This window comes from Heterodontus francisci, chromosome 32 (assembly GCF_036365525.1).
Source record: "Heterodontus francisci isolate sHetFra1 chromosome 32, sHetFra1.hap1, whole genome shotgun sequence".
NCBI classification, from domain to species: Eukaryota; Metazoa; Chordata; class Chondrichthyes; order Heterodontiformes; family Heterodontidae; genus Heterodontus; species Heterodontus francisci.
The window spans coordinates 38,878,897-38,895,664 of record NC_090402.1 but is presented as its reverse complement, the minus strand read 5'-3'; positions in this window follow the sequence as shown (position 1 = coordinate 38,895,664).

Here is a 16,768-nt window from a genome sequence, read left to right as displayed (position 1 = left end):
AAATAAAGTGGAGAAGCAAAATGTGATACTTTATCAAACATCTTTTGAAAATCCATGTACACCATATCCATCGTACTCTCCATTACTTCATCAAAGAACACAATCAAATTAGCCAACAAATTTGTTTTTCACAAATCCTTGATGACTTTTATTTATTAACCCATATTTTTCCATGTATCAATTAATATTGTCCTAGATTAATGTCAAAATGTTCCCACCACAGACGTTAAGCTGACTGGCCCGTAGCTGCCAGGTTTACCCCATTCCAGTCTTTTGAACAGGGGTGCAACATTTGAAATCCTCCAGTCCTCGGTCACTACCCTAATATCTAAGGAGGATTGGAAGGTTGTGGTGAGAGTCTCCAATTTCAATCCTTACTTCCCTCAGCAACTGAGGATGCTTCCCATCCGGGCCGGGTGACTTTTCCACTTGCTGTGCCAAATTTTTAGAGGATCTCTTTATTTTTATCCTATCCAACTTCTCTGCTACCTGTGCTATGATATTGACTTTCTTTAATGAAGACAGATGCAGAATATTCACATAGTACCTCAGTGATGCCTTTTGTTACCACCAGGTGAGAAAGAGGTCTAGGGTTCCCTTTCAGCCTTCACCTGGTCTTGCTGTAACAGGGTTTAATTTTAAACACACAGTATTTTTAGCTCCCCCTTGGTGAATCCTTGTTCACCACTTTCCAAGTATTAGGCAAAGAAACCAACACAAACAGCTGAATTTTATCAAACTTAAACTTATAGTTAATGCCTATCGATACACGATGCACCCACGCCAGCATGCATATATGATACACACGTACAGATAGGGATAGAAAAGAGCAGAAGAAATAAAGTGGAGAAGTTTGAGGCAACAGCTGAAGAGTTTGGATCTTCGAGCTCACTGAAGAGTCCTTGCTTGTAGGTAGATCTTGTTTTTCATTGGATCCCACTATTCTTCTTAAAATTTTTTCACTGTTGGAGACTTTTCTCTCTTGGGGTTCATGTGTCTTCAATGGATTCAGAAGCTGGTGAGAAAGAGATCAGAGCAGGCAGGAGAGGCTGTGGCGAGCCAGCCAGGAGGGGTTCTTTCAATCCAGAAACATTCTGCTTTCTGCCAGTTCAAACACTGTCTCTCCAATTTCAAACTCTCAGTTCAAATTCTGCAGCAACCAGTTAGTCATGTGACTACCTGGTCTGACCACGTCTGTTTGTGGATTGTATTAGAGCAGGGGATAACTCCTTTGTTCCCAAACATTGTCTGTTAATATGCAAAAATGTCTTTCTAGCCAGAGGCTAGGCAACTCCTTGTAACAAGCCGTCTCTTCTTCCCAGCAACAATTTGAAATTTAATCAAAGCAAAATACTGCAGATGTTGGAAATCTGAAATAAAAACAAGAAATGCTGGAAATACTCAGCAGGTGAAATTTAATGTCCATGTGACGAAATTAATGTGCCTCATCCTTGGCAGGTGGGGGCCTGCATGACACCTCTACTTTCACAAGCAGATCGAATTTTTGGTTCTTAATCAATCCCACCCTTTGCATTGACGACCCTTTTGCTATTTATATTGTTTTTAAAAATCATTTTTCCCTTTTATTTTACCCATGAATTTATTCTTATACACTTTTTTGGCCCCTATTACATTTTTTAAGGTATTTGCTGTATTTGCTATATTCAGATTGGTTCCCTACTGAATTTTGAGCCGAACATTTATCATGTCACCCTTTTCTGTTTAATTTTTATCTCTATTTTTAGTAGTCCAGTGTGCACTAGCTTTGGATGCCTTACCTTTCCCCGCCTCGTGGAGATGTATCTACTTTGTACCCAACTTCTCACGGACTTATTACAGCACTGAAGGAGGCCATTCAGCCCATCGTCTCTGCACCGGCTCTCCAAATGAGCAATTCACCCGCCTTCTCCCTGTTACCCTGCAGATACTTATTTTTTAGATAACAGTCTAATTCCCTTTTGAATGCCTCATTTGAACCTGCCTGCATCACACTCTCAGGCAGTGCATTCCAGACTTTAACCACTCATGCCACTTTTGCCTCTTTTGCCAATTACTTAAATCTGCGCCCTCTTGTTCTGGATCCTTTCATGAGTGGGAACAGTTCCTCCCCATCTACTCTGTCCAGACCCCTCATGATTTTGATTACCTCTATCAAATCACACCTCCAAGGAAAACAGGCCCAACTTCTCCAATCTATCTTCATAACTGAAGTTCCTCATCCCTGTATCGAACCTTGGTTAGGCCACACTGAGAGTACCACATGCAGTTCTAGTCTAGGTGCAGAGAAAATTTAAAAGGATGATATCAGAAATGCATGGGTATGCATACCAGGAAAGGATGAACAGGCTGGGTCTTTTTTCTCTTGAAAAGAGAAGGCTGAGGGATGACCTAATAGAGGTCCTTAAAATTATGAAAGGTTTTGATAGAATGGATACTGAGAGAATGTTTCCACTGTGATGTCCTCGGGACTGGAGTAAGGTTTAGCCAGGCTTGGTATAAAATATGTGAGGCAGAGATTGAGACAGAAGCATCAGGCTGTTGAACATAATGGAGTCTTTATTCTGTTTTAGTTTCACTTTCCCTTTGCTGGCATGTGTGTTTTACAGCAGCCTGTAGAGTACACCACCACCTTCTCAACGGCAATTAGGGTTGGACAAGAAATGTTGGCCTAGCCAGCGATGTCCACATCCTCTGAATGAATAAAAAAAAATACAATGCGACATTCACTTGTGGGCCATTCTCTATGGTGAGAATGTGGAACTCACTACAACGCAGAGTGGTTGAAGCAAATAGGATAGATGCATTTAAGGGGAAGCTAGACAAACATGAGGGAGAGGGGAATAGAGGGTTACAGTGATAAATTTAGATGGGAGGAGGCTTGAGTGGAGTATAAATGCCGGCATGACTGGTTGGGCCGAATGGCCTGTTTGTGCCCTATATCATACGTAAAGTTTGAAGAGAATGGTGGTAAAATATTCTGGAGCATACACTGTCCAAATCGAAAATAAAAATCCGAGTGTTGTTACATCAAAATATTAAATGGTTCCACGCGAAAAAAGGACTAGCATTTATATAGCACCTTTCATGACCACTGGATGTTTCAAAGCACTTTACAGCTAACAAGGTACTTTTTGAAGTGTAGTGACTGTTGTCATGCAGGAAATGCGGTTGCCAGTATGTGCACAGCAAACTCCCACAAACAGCAATGTCATGATGAGCAGATAATCTGTTTGTGATGTTGATTGAGGAATAATCATTGGTCAGGGCACCGGGGATAACTCTTCGAAATAGTGCTGTGAGATCTTTTACATCCACCTGAGCAAGCAGATGGGGTCTCAGTTTAACATCTCATCTGAAAGACAGCACCTCCGACAGTGCAGTACACCCTCAGTACTGCAGTGGAGTGTCAACCTTGATTTTTGTGCTCAAGCCCTGGAGTGGGACTTGAGTGGGAAAATGCAGCTCGAATCAAAAGAGAGCAGAAGCTTGATCATATATGCTGTAAGTATTGTGGAACTTGTTCATTTGGCTTCAACTGAAGAAAAGGTATGAAGGAATTGGGAGTTATTTTGGGGTCATAAGGAACTGAATGAGCTTAAATTCACTATGTAATGGCTTCATTCCTTTGCTTCTGTAGACAGTCTTCAGCAAAAAGTTTCTTTTCTCCTCTGCAGACTTCTGACTGCCTATAGATTACCTTTCATTGATCGGAAAGCAAGTCTATCTTTCATCACCTGTTTGTGTGTCAGTACTGAGATAACAACAACCCTTGTACATCCAGTGTCCTCTGATAGCATCTTGAATCACAGCATGCAAACTCATGTACAGAAGGGCAGAAATGTAGTAGTAGCAAATGAGACATTTTGTTTTGGTAGAGCAAAGCAACATGTCCTGACTGCAAATCAGAGCCACTTCTTAAAGGTTATGTGTCACTCTTCAAGGGTACAATATGATTGTGGCACAAACACAGTTCACAAAGCCTAAGGTGGGACTGACAAACTAAGGATTATAATTTAGTGGACTGGGCAGTTGCTGCAAAAACATCAGGGGTGTTGAAAATACAGTTGTATGGAAGGCTGGGAGAGTTAGGATACTAGACGAATGAGCTTCAATGGGCCTTCCTCCACTTGGAGTTTTCCTGGGCTGGATTTTCATTACAGAGGCAAGAAACAGGAACCAGGTCTGGTTCAGAATCAGAAACCCATCTCCGGTGGAAAACTGATTCAGATTGCAATTTTCAAATGTCTAAGCCCTTAATTGGCATGAAGATGGGTTTCCTGTCCACTTAGAGACAGTGGGCCCGGGGATGGAGGTGAATCGGATCAAGTGTGGGACTCATATAGACTCCCATAGCAGCCATCACTGAGGCTGCTGTTGTCCTGAGTGAAGAATCTGCCTTCCACAGCACCACAGAGAAGTGAAATGTCACAGGGGAACTGGAGGCCTGGCACTAAGGGCAGGCCAGACCCTCACTTCATCAATGCTGACCTGGATCTAATGCTGGAGGCTGTGAGGGACAGGAGGGAGGTCCTCTTCCCAGAGGGTCGCAAGAGGAGGCCACCTCGTCGTGCAGCAGGTGCACCCCTCTCTTCAGTGTTATCCCCCTCCATCTCCTCTTCCTCCTCCTCTCTCTGTTCCCCTGAGGAGTTGTCTTCTTCCAGGGCCTCACTGTCCTCAAGGTCCACACCTCTCTGGAGGGTCATATTATGGACAGTGCAGCAGACCACCACAAAGACAGAGATTTCAGGAGGGTATTGGAGGGAACCACATGACCGGTCCAGGCACCAGTATTGCTTCTTCAGAAGCCTGATAGTCTGCTCAATGGTTGAACCAGTGGCATTTGTTGCATTGCCTCTGTGCCTCTGTCTGGGACTCCTGTAGAGCGGTCAGTAGTCATGTCGTCAAGGGATATCTGTTGTACCCTTGGATCCATCCATACACTTTGGGGGTTGGAGTGAAGATCCGAGGCAGCATGGGCTGGCGGAGGATGAAGGGGTCATGGCAGCTGCTGGGAAAGGGAACTGACACATGGAGGAAGCTCTTGTGGACACAAACCAGATGGACGTTGAGGAAATGGAAGCCCTTCCTGTTGATGGGTCTCATGGGCCAGTCACTGGATGCCTTGACGGCCACATGGATATCTTGCACCTGAGGTGAAACCCAATGCCCTCTGTGCCTGCACAGGGCCATCTATGAGCGGATGTAGTCCCCTGCCCTTTGGAATATGGCATCTGTGACCGGCCAACTGCGAAATGCTACCTCGATCCGCAGCTGATCCTTGGAACGATCCAGTTGCATAGAAATTCAGGGCGACAATGTCCTTGATGGCTACAGGTAAGGGACTGTCATGGGGGCCATGAGGTCTCAGGTCATTATGGATCAGAGGGCAAAAGTCTGAGACCATCTGAATGGATAGACGCAACCTCCTACTCTGGTCTTTTGTCATTTGCAGGTAGCTGATTCTTAGATTTTAGATTAGAGATACAGCACTGAAACAGGCCCTTCGGCCCACCGAGTCTGTGCCGAACATCAGCCACCCATTTATACTAATCCTACACTAATCCCATATTCCTACCAAACATCCCCACCTGTTCCTATATTTCCCTACCACCTACCTATACTAGTGACAATTTATAATGGCCAATTTACCTATCAACCTGCAAGTCTTTTGGCATGTGGGAGGAAACCGGAGCACCCGGAGAAAACCCACGCAGACACAGGGAGAACTTGCAAACTCCACACAGGCAGTACCAGGAATCGAACCCGGGTCCCTGGAGCTGTGAGGCTGCGGTGCTAACCACTGCGCCACTGTGCCGCTGTGGGGGGGTAGGGGATAGACCCAATGTCTTGGGTAGTGCCTTCTTCCCCTTGCACCCACTCTCCCACCACTGTGCTCCTCTGGCCTTTTGCTACCCAGGAGGTTGCATCTTCTGAAGCTCAACCTGGCTGCTCTCCAATGTCAGAGTAGCCTGTTTCCATATCAACTCCCTCAGCTGGGATTTGTTCATTCACCAAGCCTTCCCCTGCCAACCCCAGCTGCCCAAGTGATGCCAACCTGCTCACGTCCCTCTCCAATTTCCTACCACTCACCATTGAGTAAAACAAGTCTCACAGAATAGCCATTACAGGAGCTGTGGCACTTTTGAAGCTGCTGAGCTTTATTTTCTGCCTCAGCATTATTTTAATCAGCCCTTCCCATAGCCCTCATGGTCCGCTGCAGTGTTCACACCTTGTACACCCTGCCATGTTCCCCACATGACGTTGTCCATGTTCCCTACCTTTAAAAATCCCAAATTGCTCCTAACAAGCCTGTTAATGAGCTCATCAATGAGCTCAACAGGCATTTAATTGGAAGCGTGCGGAATTGTTGTTCCCCTCCCTCCCGTTGCCCTTTTAGAAACGGCTTTGTGTTCCGGAAGTGGCGGGTCTCAGTGCCAACCTGCGAGAACGTGATCTTTAAATCATGCTCACTCCAGCACCCACACCCAGCAGGCTTTAAATAATCAACCCCTTGCATCTGAACACAAATATGGTGGGTTAACTGGAGTCTGCAACCCTTCACATGCAGAAATGGCATTTCTGACACACTTCCTGAAAAGTTAGATTAGAGTGGGAGCAGCTCCAAATAACTTCCCAACTCATTTTACCATGCATAATTTTTTTCTCTATCAATGGACCTCTGTATTCGCATATTCAGAGTCTGTATCTGACCCCCATCTTGATCCTCATCTCTCACCTCTCTGAAGCATTGGCCCATAATTGGTGAGTACATTACCTAGTGGCGAGTTATCTGCATAAATCCAGTATTCCAACTTTAGGCACCTTCCTCATTTTAATTCTGGTCCATCTTTTATGATAAAGTTCTGAAAAATTGACTTTGGTATCTCATGCATCTTAGTATAATCTGTGTTTTTATTCCTCCATTTTGGTACCCTACAAAGGCCAGGACCAACCACAGACAAGGTTGGATACGTTTAGTAACTTGTAAAATGTAATAGGAGGTTGCAGCTATGGCTCCAGATGCTGTAGAATAGGCAAATGTAAAATCCCACAGATGTAAGAATTATTGTAACTTGCAATATATAAGAATATCAGGCATATTTTTCTTACCCGCCCCCTGTCTTTTTTTCAATCACACACATAAAGGAGAATTAGACTGGAATCTCCATTTCATGTCTGTGGTTTATAAACCCATCTAGTTTGCCTTTGGACTACCCTATAGCCTGGATCTTCTTGTACTCCAACGACAGGTTCCGTGGCGGGGGCAGCCGGAAAATCGGAGCGGTAGCGGCCCCGACGGAACCCAATGCAGGGATTGCCAGATCTGATCTTCCTCGGGTGGGATAGGCCAATGTTGGGTTCCCGCCTAGAGGTCATTTGAGGCCAATTAAGGGCCTCTTCCTGCTGCCGCTGTGATCTTATCAGGGCGGGGGTGCCTCCGCCGAGCAGAGAGAACATCTTGGAAAATGAGGCAGCCTCCCTGCGGGCTTGGCGGGGGTTGTCCTCCTTTATGGGCAATTAGTGGCCCACGGAGGACCCCCGAGGAACCACTGTATCACCTCTCCCCTGGTTCGAATGCCCACCCCACCCATTCCCCTTCGCCAGTGCCTTCTCAACCAGCCCCGGCGACCCCTCCTCACCTACCTCGGGTCCGGGGTTCCAGCGCTGGGCCTGGGTCGTAGGCCTCTGTATTACCAGCAATGGCCACCGCTCCTGGTGATACTGCCAGTACTGTTGAGCTGCTGGCCCAGTGATTGGGTCCCAATCCTGATAAACTTTGACAGCCAAAGACTGGAGGATCTCTCCAGGGGCTTGAAAAAGTGCAGAGGCAGGGATCCTCCCCAACTTTTTGGCCTGGCGCCAGAGCCCTCACTTCCTGCACAAGATCCAGCCCTAAATAAAATACTCATTGGGCCTCATTGTGTTCAATTCTAAGCAGCACAATTTAAAAAAGATGTCAAGGCCTTGGAGAGAGTGCAAAAGTGATCTACGAGAATGGTACCAGGGATGAGGAATTTCCATTGTGTAGAGAGACTGGAGAAGCTAGGGTTTTTCTCCTTAGAGCAGAAAGGATTAAGAGGAGATTTGATAGAGGTGTTCAAAGTCATAAAGGGTTTTGATAAAGTAAACAAGGAAAAACTGTTTGTGAATCTTGTGCAGGAGTTGGAAACAGGGCTGTGGAAGATGACTGGAAAACCTTATCCTCATCACCAGGGCAATCCCACTTAAGGAGGAATAATGATTGATGATGAGCCACAATGGTCAAATCAATCACATATGCATCAGAAGCTATAAGTAGTAGATTGTCACTAATTTAGTGAAGGACAGGATTCTACTTAATTACCATTCTCTTCCTCTCTTAAATTATAATCAAGTGACATATTTTCTGCTATCAGTTGCTCATGATTCATCTTAAGTCATTACCCTTACCTATCCATAGAGCACAGCATGTTGATTATTGTATTAGTCTGCAGAATCAGACTGTAAATGAACCCAGCATCAGTATTGATGAAAAACAATTTGCCAATTCTAGGACCTTTGAAAACTTTGTCTGTTCTGATTTTCTAGGACTGCAATTATTAACTCTTTTAATTTTCCCAGAATAGCTGTAGTATGTTCAGGATGACTTGCCTTGCTAAAAAGCATCTCCAGAAAGCCCTCAGTTTTTCTTAAATGTTGCTGCTCTGGGTCACTGATGAGTCATTGCTGATGTTATCCAACAACCTCTTGAAGATTGTACTGCCTGCCAGCATTTTAATTAATTGATTGCAAATCTTTTCGTTGAGTCATAAAAATTTTGTTCCCAAATGTCAGCACTGCCTAGTCCTGATAAGAGGGTTGCAAAGCACACATACTGCTTGATGTTTAACTTGGTGGTTTATATCTTCACACAATTTTAATTGTCAAAATCTAAAAGAGTGATGAAGAATAATAACCATGCAGTGGCAAGGACTGGGATGCCATTTGTAACTGAGGTGATGAAGCCAGGCAAGTGTCTGAACAATATCAAAGAGGAGTAAAATGAAAAGTGTTTTAAACACACACATTAAAAATGATATAGCTGTTCAAACAATGTGGTTTTCACTAAATTGAAAGTAATGGCCATCTTCTGAGAGGTATTACAATAAAATGATTAATTATAAAACATGTGAAAAAATGTAATTAAAGTGATTCAGCAAATGTCTGATTCCATAGCACACTAGCTGCACCAGAGGTACTTGTGGGTTATTCTGCTTCAAAAGAAATGAAGAAAAAAAACAAAGATATTGGGCCAAAGTTTGATAAGGAAATAATGGGGAAGCTATTGGCACTTGCCATTATTGAAGACTAAGTCGGGTGACCGGATATCCGCAGTTAAACACAGAAATCGGGATGCTTCTGTCCAAGTTGCCCTGCTCCCTGTTCCTTTAAAAGCTGCGTTGTACCAGAATCTTGCCAAGAGACTCGGTATTCAAATACATGGAAGGTTGTGAAGTTGCTGTACTTAAGCGATAGGTACCCACTAAATTTGTCAGAATTCATGCCTTGTCCATTCCAGATACCTTTTAACGGCATGATAATTCTTAATTATTGTCAAATAACCAGTCTGGTATGACAAAAATAACTTAATTCCTTCAGATTTCAATTAAAAAATATTTTTTTAATTACTTTTTTCTCTGCTGTTTTACCCCTCTCTAATCCCATTTTCTCCCCTCTATTTATTTTGTTTTTTGTACCTTATTTGACAGTGAATCAAATATTCTTAGTGGCACTTCCTGGTTCAGACTCTGCAGTTGGTTGTCGTGTTCACACAGGTCAAAGATGCCCTAGGGGGGCTGAATTTTATAGGCCATAGAATCGTGGCGGGGGCGGATGGCCTGTCGCCACCTTGTCTCTAAGCAATTTTGCTGGGGATGGGTAGGCTAACGATGGCTTTCCCGCCCAGAAGACAATTGAGGCCATTAAGTGGCCTATTAACAGCCACATAAGTGCCTCTTGCCACTGCCACTGGGATCCTCTGTCATGCAGCGAGAGCGCCTTGTAAATGAGGCACCCTCCCTGCAGGCTACGGGGGGTGGGGGGTTCCCTCCTTGTTAGTTATTACAGACAATACAGTGTGCAAATAGTCAAGTTAAGCGAAAATCCAGCTACCCAAACCTTCTAACAGCTCTCCAGTTTGAGGGTGAAATATATGACACTATCCCTCACTACTTTTTATTGACGATTACTTTCTTTTAAACATAAGAGCTGTGTTCCAGTTCAATTCAGTGCACTTCTACAGTCTTGAGGCAAGATTTCTCAAATAACAGAGGATGGCTATTATTACAATTGTGACTCTCCTTTGTACCAACATGAACAGAGTAGAAATAGTTCTGAGCTAGAGATGTTGACTTCCATTCACAACTGTTTCCCACCAATGTCTATTTCCCAGATTTTCAATTCCTTTCTCTCTTTGTTCATTGTCTTGTTGCATCATAACCAAGTGTTTTTGAGATGTTACAGTTTTTTAAATTATGGATTTTAAATCTAAGGATAATGGGGATATGGGGTGTCCTAACTGAATTATTGCCTTGAATGCTTCCTCCTGCATTCCAAAGTCGACTCTGATCTCAGTGATGTTATGGGTAGGTACAGGGAACATGACACAATTCCCTATCTGGGTGATCTTAGTGGGTTTGAAGCAAAAGGTGGACTTTGAAATGGGACACCACTCTGTCCCATACTTCATTTCCAAAGCATTGGTGGTGACACAATAGATCCCTGTATTCAAGTACAAGTGTTTGCTATGGTCTTCCTCCCACTGTTGAATATTCATTTCACAGTTTGGCGATCTTTGATCTAAAGTAAATCCACAAGCTGGTTTTTCAGGATCCCTCACACCACAATGACACTTGTAGACTCCTTTTTCTGAGCAACACTCAAGATTTGGACTATCCCAAGTATAATCTCGCTGAATTAAAATTTTTGGGTGAGATGTGTATGAAACGTGGACATTTTGTTCCAGGGTCCCTACAGATTCTACCTTAAAGACTTCCCATTGTGTACCCTCTTCTAGATGAGGCAACCATAAGACCACCGGTACCATGGTCTTATCTTGGTAGTCTCCATCTCCCTTTACTAGGTCGGCTAGCCCATTTTGTCGGGCTCACTTTACGTTACTTCTATCTCCAATCCATTTCTTGAACCTAGTGTCATTAATGAATGCTGGATTACAATTACTTACTATGTCATCCAGTACTATTCTTAGCTGACTTAACCTATAGCTTCTGTAAATTGTGCATGTGATGGCCTTAGCTGTTTCTTTCTCTGCTCCCTTACCTGATTTATTATTCAAAATCTATACAAGATAGACAGCTGGATTTAACTTGTCTATAAATGGGAAATGGTCCCTTTCATGTTTACTTAAATACATTTTCCCTTCTATCATCATTGAGTACCATGGCTCGGTCTCACTTGTGCATCAAAATATTTTTTGACTCTCTTTTTGCCCATTGAGTGGGGTAATCGTTATATCTTTCTTAACATTGTTTTCAGCATCCTATTTCCCCTTTTCAATATCCCTGAGGATTGTGGGTTATGAGAAATATGCAATTTATGCCTGATTCCCATGATTCTCTGCACCTGGGTGAGATTTTTCAAATGTGATCCTGATCCCTGAATACTATTGATTTATTTTGGCACTCCCCACCTCCAGATCACCTCACTCAATAATGTTCTAAACTATTAGCACATATGTACATATAATTCAAGCAATCATCATGCATGGCCTTTAAATATTCTCCAGCTCTCCTTTTACCTGTATTTGTGGATAATTCTTGCTAAATACTAGACCTGGCCCTTAATTGTCCTAATCCAGATTCCATATCCCTCTTTATGTTAATTTTACTCCCTCTGGCAGGTACCATTCTATGGTGTTATTTTCAAGTCAGTTTCTCTATGGAGTGTGTGTCATTGCCTTTATTTTAAATGCTGTCTCACTCTAATGGCCACATTAACCATTTCAAGACCTGCTGTCTGTCAAGTAGTTGCACATGTCTGAGACCCGTTCTTCAGTGCATTTCAGCAAGTTTTTCTGCATGTTAGTTACTTTACATGTAACAAGTCACATCTGCACTCTTACACCAGTATTCCAATATCATGCCACACATTCTCAACTCTCATTGATTTCTGACCCAATAACAAACCAGGCTACTGTTTTCCGCCTCTGTGGCAAAAGTTCAGCCCTAGGTCTCAGCATTGGATTGATTTAATGGTTTCTATTTATAGCTGTAGCATTCAGTCCTTTTACTTTCAGGTGCTGATTGCATTTACAGCATCTTCAGTTTTTACTTCAGATTACCAGGAGGGGCTGGAGTCAGCCTTTGATTCAATAGTTAGCATTCCTGCCTCAGAGTCAGAGGTTGGAGGAGTCGAATCCTGCTCTGGATAGTCCCAGTTAGTGGACACTGGAGCTCAGACTCTGTATTTTGGGGTGACATCAAGTAGGAGAGTGGCGTCCACTGGATGTGGGTGTCCCCCCTCATCATACTGATTGTAGAAACCCAAAAAACACCCTCTCGCTGGATACAACTAAACCCCCTCATCAGCTAGTATAAAGATAGCTACGGCCACAGAAGGAGTGACCAATGTTGCACCACTATACACTGTTCTCTAAAGGAATAAGTATGAAGATATAAAGATAAGAATAAAGAACAGTGGATTCTTTTCAATGACCATATTAATTGCACCATGACTGGAAACAGCTACTTGAAGGTAAATCAGTGTCAGAACAGTGGGGGGCATTCAAAGGGGAGATTCAAGGGGTTCCGGGTAAAAATGTTCCTACAAAGAAAAAGGGTGAGATGGCTAAATCTAGAGCCCCATGGATGTCAAGGAGTCTTTAGGGTAAGATAAGGCAGAAAAGGAAAGCTTATGTCCGACACAGAGAACTCAATACTACAGAAAGCCGAGAAGAGTATAGAAAGTGGAGGGTTAAAATCTAAAAGGAAATTAGGAAAGCAAAGAAAGGGCATGAAAGAATATTGGCAAGCAAAATCAAGGTGAACCCAAAAATGTTTTATCAATACATTAAGAGTAAAAGGATAACTGAGGAGGGAGTAGGTCCCATAAAAAACCAAAAAGGTAACCTATGCGTAGGAGCGGAAGATATTGATATGGTTCTTAATGAATACTTCGTGTCTGTCTTCACAAAAGAAGGGGACGATGCAGACTTTGTAGTTAAGGAGGAAGAGTGTGAAGTATTGGATGTGATAAACATAGGTAGAGAGGAAGCATTAATGGAATTAACATCCTTGAAAGTTGATAAATCACCAGGACCAGATGAAATCTATCCTAGGCTGTTTAAAGAAGCAAGCGAGGAAATAGCACAAGGTCTGACCATTATTTTTCAGTCCTCACTGGAAACAGGTGTGGTGCCAGAGGATTGGAGAATTGCTCACGTTGTACTTCTGTTCAAAAAGGGAGCAAAGGTAGACCGAATAATTACAGGCCAGTCAGACTAACCAGATTAGTGGGCAAATTATTGGAATCTATTCTGAGAGACAGGATAAACTGTCACTTAGAAAGGCACAGGTTAATCAAGGATAGTCAGCATGGATTTGTTAAGGGAAGGTCTTGTTTGACCAACTTTATCGAATTTTTTGAAGAAGTAACAAGAAAGATAGATGAGGGTAGTGCAGTTGATGTGGTCTACATGGATTTTAGCAAGGCTTTTGACAAAGTCCCACATGGCAGACTGGTTAAAAACAAACCCATGGGATGCAGGGAAATGCAGCAAGGTGGATACAAAATTGGCTCAGTGGCAGGAAACAAAGGGTAATTGTTGATGGCTGTTTTAGCAACTGGAGGGATATTTCCAGTGACATTCCGCAGGGCTCAGAACTGGGTCCCCTGCCTTTGTTGTATATATTAATGATTTGGACGTAAATTTGGGGCATGATCAAGAAGTTTGTGGATGACACAAAGATTGGCTATGTGGTAGATAGCGAGGAGGATAGCTGTAGGTTGCAGGAAGCTATTGATGATCTAGTCAGATGGCAGAAAAATGGCAAATGGAATTCAACTTGGAGAAGTGTGAGGTGATGCATTTGGGGAGGTCAATAAGGCAAAGGAATACACGATGAATGGGAAAATACTGAGAAGTATAGAGGAAGTAAGGGACCTTGGAGTGAATGTCCACAGATCCCTGAAGGTCGCAGGACCCGTTGATAAGGTGGTTAAGAAGGCATATGGAATCGTTTCCTTTATTAGCTCAGGTATAGAATACTAGAGCAGGGTGATTATGCTGGAACTGTATAACTCATTGGTTAGGTCACAACTTGAGTACTGTGTGCAGTTCTGAGTCACCTCATTACAGAAAGGATGTAACTGCACTAGAGAGGGTACAGAGGAGATTTACGAGAATGTTGCCAGGACTGGAAAAATGCAGCTACGAGGAAAGATTGGATAGGCTGGGGTTGTTCTCCCTGGAACAGAGAAGGCTAAGGGAGATCTGATTGAAATGTACAAAACTTTGAGGGGCCTGAATAGAGTGGAGGTGAAGGGTCTATTCACCTTAGCAGAGAGGTCAGTGACGAGGGGGCATAGAATTAAAGTGATTAGTGGAAAAATTAGAGGGGAGATGAGGAAAAACTTTTTCACCCAGAGGGTGATGATGGTCTGGAACTCAATGCCTGTAAGGGTAGTTGAGGAGGAGACACTTAACTCATTCAAAAGGAATCTGGATATGCACCTCAAGTACCGTAAGCTGTAGGGCTACGGACTAAATGTTGGAAGATGGGATTAGAATAGGTGGATCATTTTTGAGCCAGCACAGACATGATGGGTCAAGTGGCCTCTTTCTGTGCCTTGAACTTTCTATGATTCGATGATTCATGCTGGAAGACCTCACACCCGCAGCAGTGCTCGCCATGCCCTGTCAATTGGACTTATTTGCAAATCCAGTGGGTTCTTGAGGCTGCCCTTCCTCCACCCTAATGAAATACGCTGGTAGTGGGAATGGCAATGGGAAACTGCCACGCTGGCCTGTGCCACTATTTTCAGCATCTGCCCACCTCCGTTCCCACCACCAGTGGGACCTAAACATCATGCCCTATGGCTCTGATTTTAATGTAACCCACCCAGTGAACATTGTCTTAAATGGAGCATAAAATTGGGCAGGATCTAATCCAATTTTCCACCTCAAACCCACACTGTTTCCACCAGGAGCGTTAGGTTAAAAATAGATCTTAATCGTGTAAACGATTTATAGAAATTTCTTTAATAGTAGACGTTGCTTGCATTCATTTATTCATTCAAAGATGTTTTACTTTATAAAGCCTATTTGAAAATTAAGGCTAAATTAGGACTCCACGTATCAGCTGGAATTACCTTCAGCTTCCCTCCTTAAAATAAATTGGGAGAAACAATGAACTTGCATTCACATAGCACCTTATTATGTTTTCAGGATGTCCCAAAGCACTTCGCTACCAATAAGTGCCATCAATTTATACACAGCAGAGTACCCCGGCAAAGCAAATAGATGAGTGACCAGCTAATCTTTTTTTGATGGTGTCAGTTTAGGAGAGAATGTTGGCTATAGAGCTATTTCATCAGTTCCGTTCCAGTGCACATTTATATATGATTGCATGCCGTTACATTTAATTCCCATTGCAGTGCAAGTTGCAAGTGGATGAGCTTCATTTATTTAAACCTGTTCCTTCAGTTCCAACTCACATCCAACATTAAGACTAGTTATGCTATCTTAGTGTCTGCAGCTGAGTTTTAAGATACATTTCAACTTGGCATTGTTGTAATTTTCTTTCTTTGATGATTTAGCACAGTTGCAATATACATCTTTAAAAAAAAAATCACAATTGTGTTTCAGATTGTTGTAAATGTGATTATATGTTTTACACTAAGCAATAGCACCTTATGTCATGGATGAGCTGGACATACAGCCAACAAAATCGGAACTCAGTGATGCCATTGATTCTCTAGCCAGCGGAAAAGCCCCTGGGAAGGACAGCATTACCCCTGAAATAATCAAAAGTGCCAAGCCTGCTATACTCTCAGCACTACATGAACTGCTATGCCTGTGCTGGGACGAGGGAGCAGTACCTCAGGACATGCATGATGCCAATATCATCACCCTCTATAAAAACAAAGGTGACCGCAGTGACTGCAACAACTACCGTGGAATCTCCCTGCTCAGCATAGCGGGGAAAGCCTTTGCTCAAGTCGCTTTAAACAGGCTCCAGAAGCTGGCCGAGCGCGTCTACCCTGAGGCACAGTGTGGCTTTCGTGCAGAGAGATTGACCATTGACATGCTGTTCTCCCTTCGTCAGATACAGGAGAAATGCCGCGAACAACAGATGCCCCTCTACATTGCTTTCATTGATCTCACCAAAGCCTTTGACCTCGTCAGCCGACGTGGTCTCTTCAGACTATTAGAAAAGATGGGACGTCCACCAAAGCTACTGAGTATCATCACCTCATTCCATGACAATATGAAAGGCACAATTCAACATAGCGGCACCTCATCAGACCCCTTTCCTCTCCTGAGTTGCGTGAAACAGGGCTGTGTTCTCACACCCACACTTTTTGGGATTTTCTTCTCCCTGCTGCTCTCACATGCGTTCAAGTCCTCTGAAGAAGGAATTTTCCTCCACACAAGATCAGGGGGCAGGTTGTTCAACCTTGCCCGTCTAAGAGCGAAGTCCAAAGTATGGAAAGTCCTCATCAAGGAACTCCTCTTTGCTGACGATGCTCCTTTAACATCTCACACTGAAGAATGTCTGCAGAGTCTCAT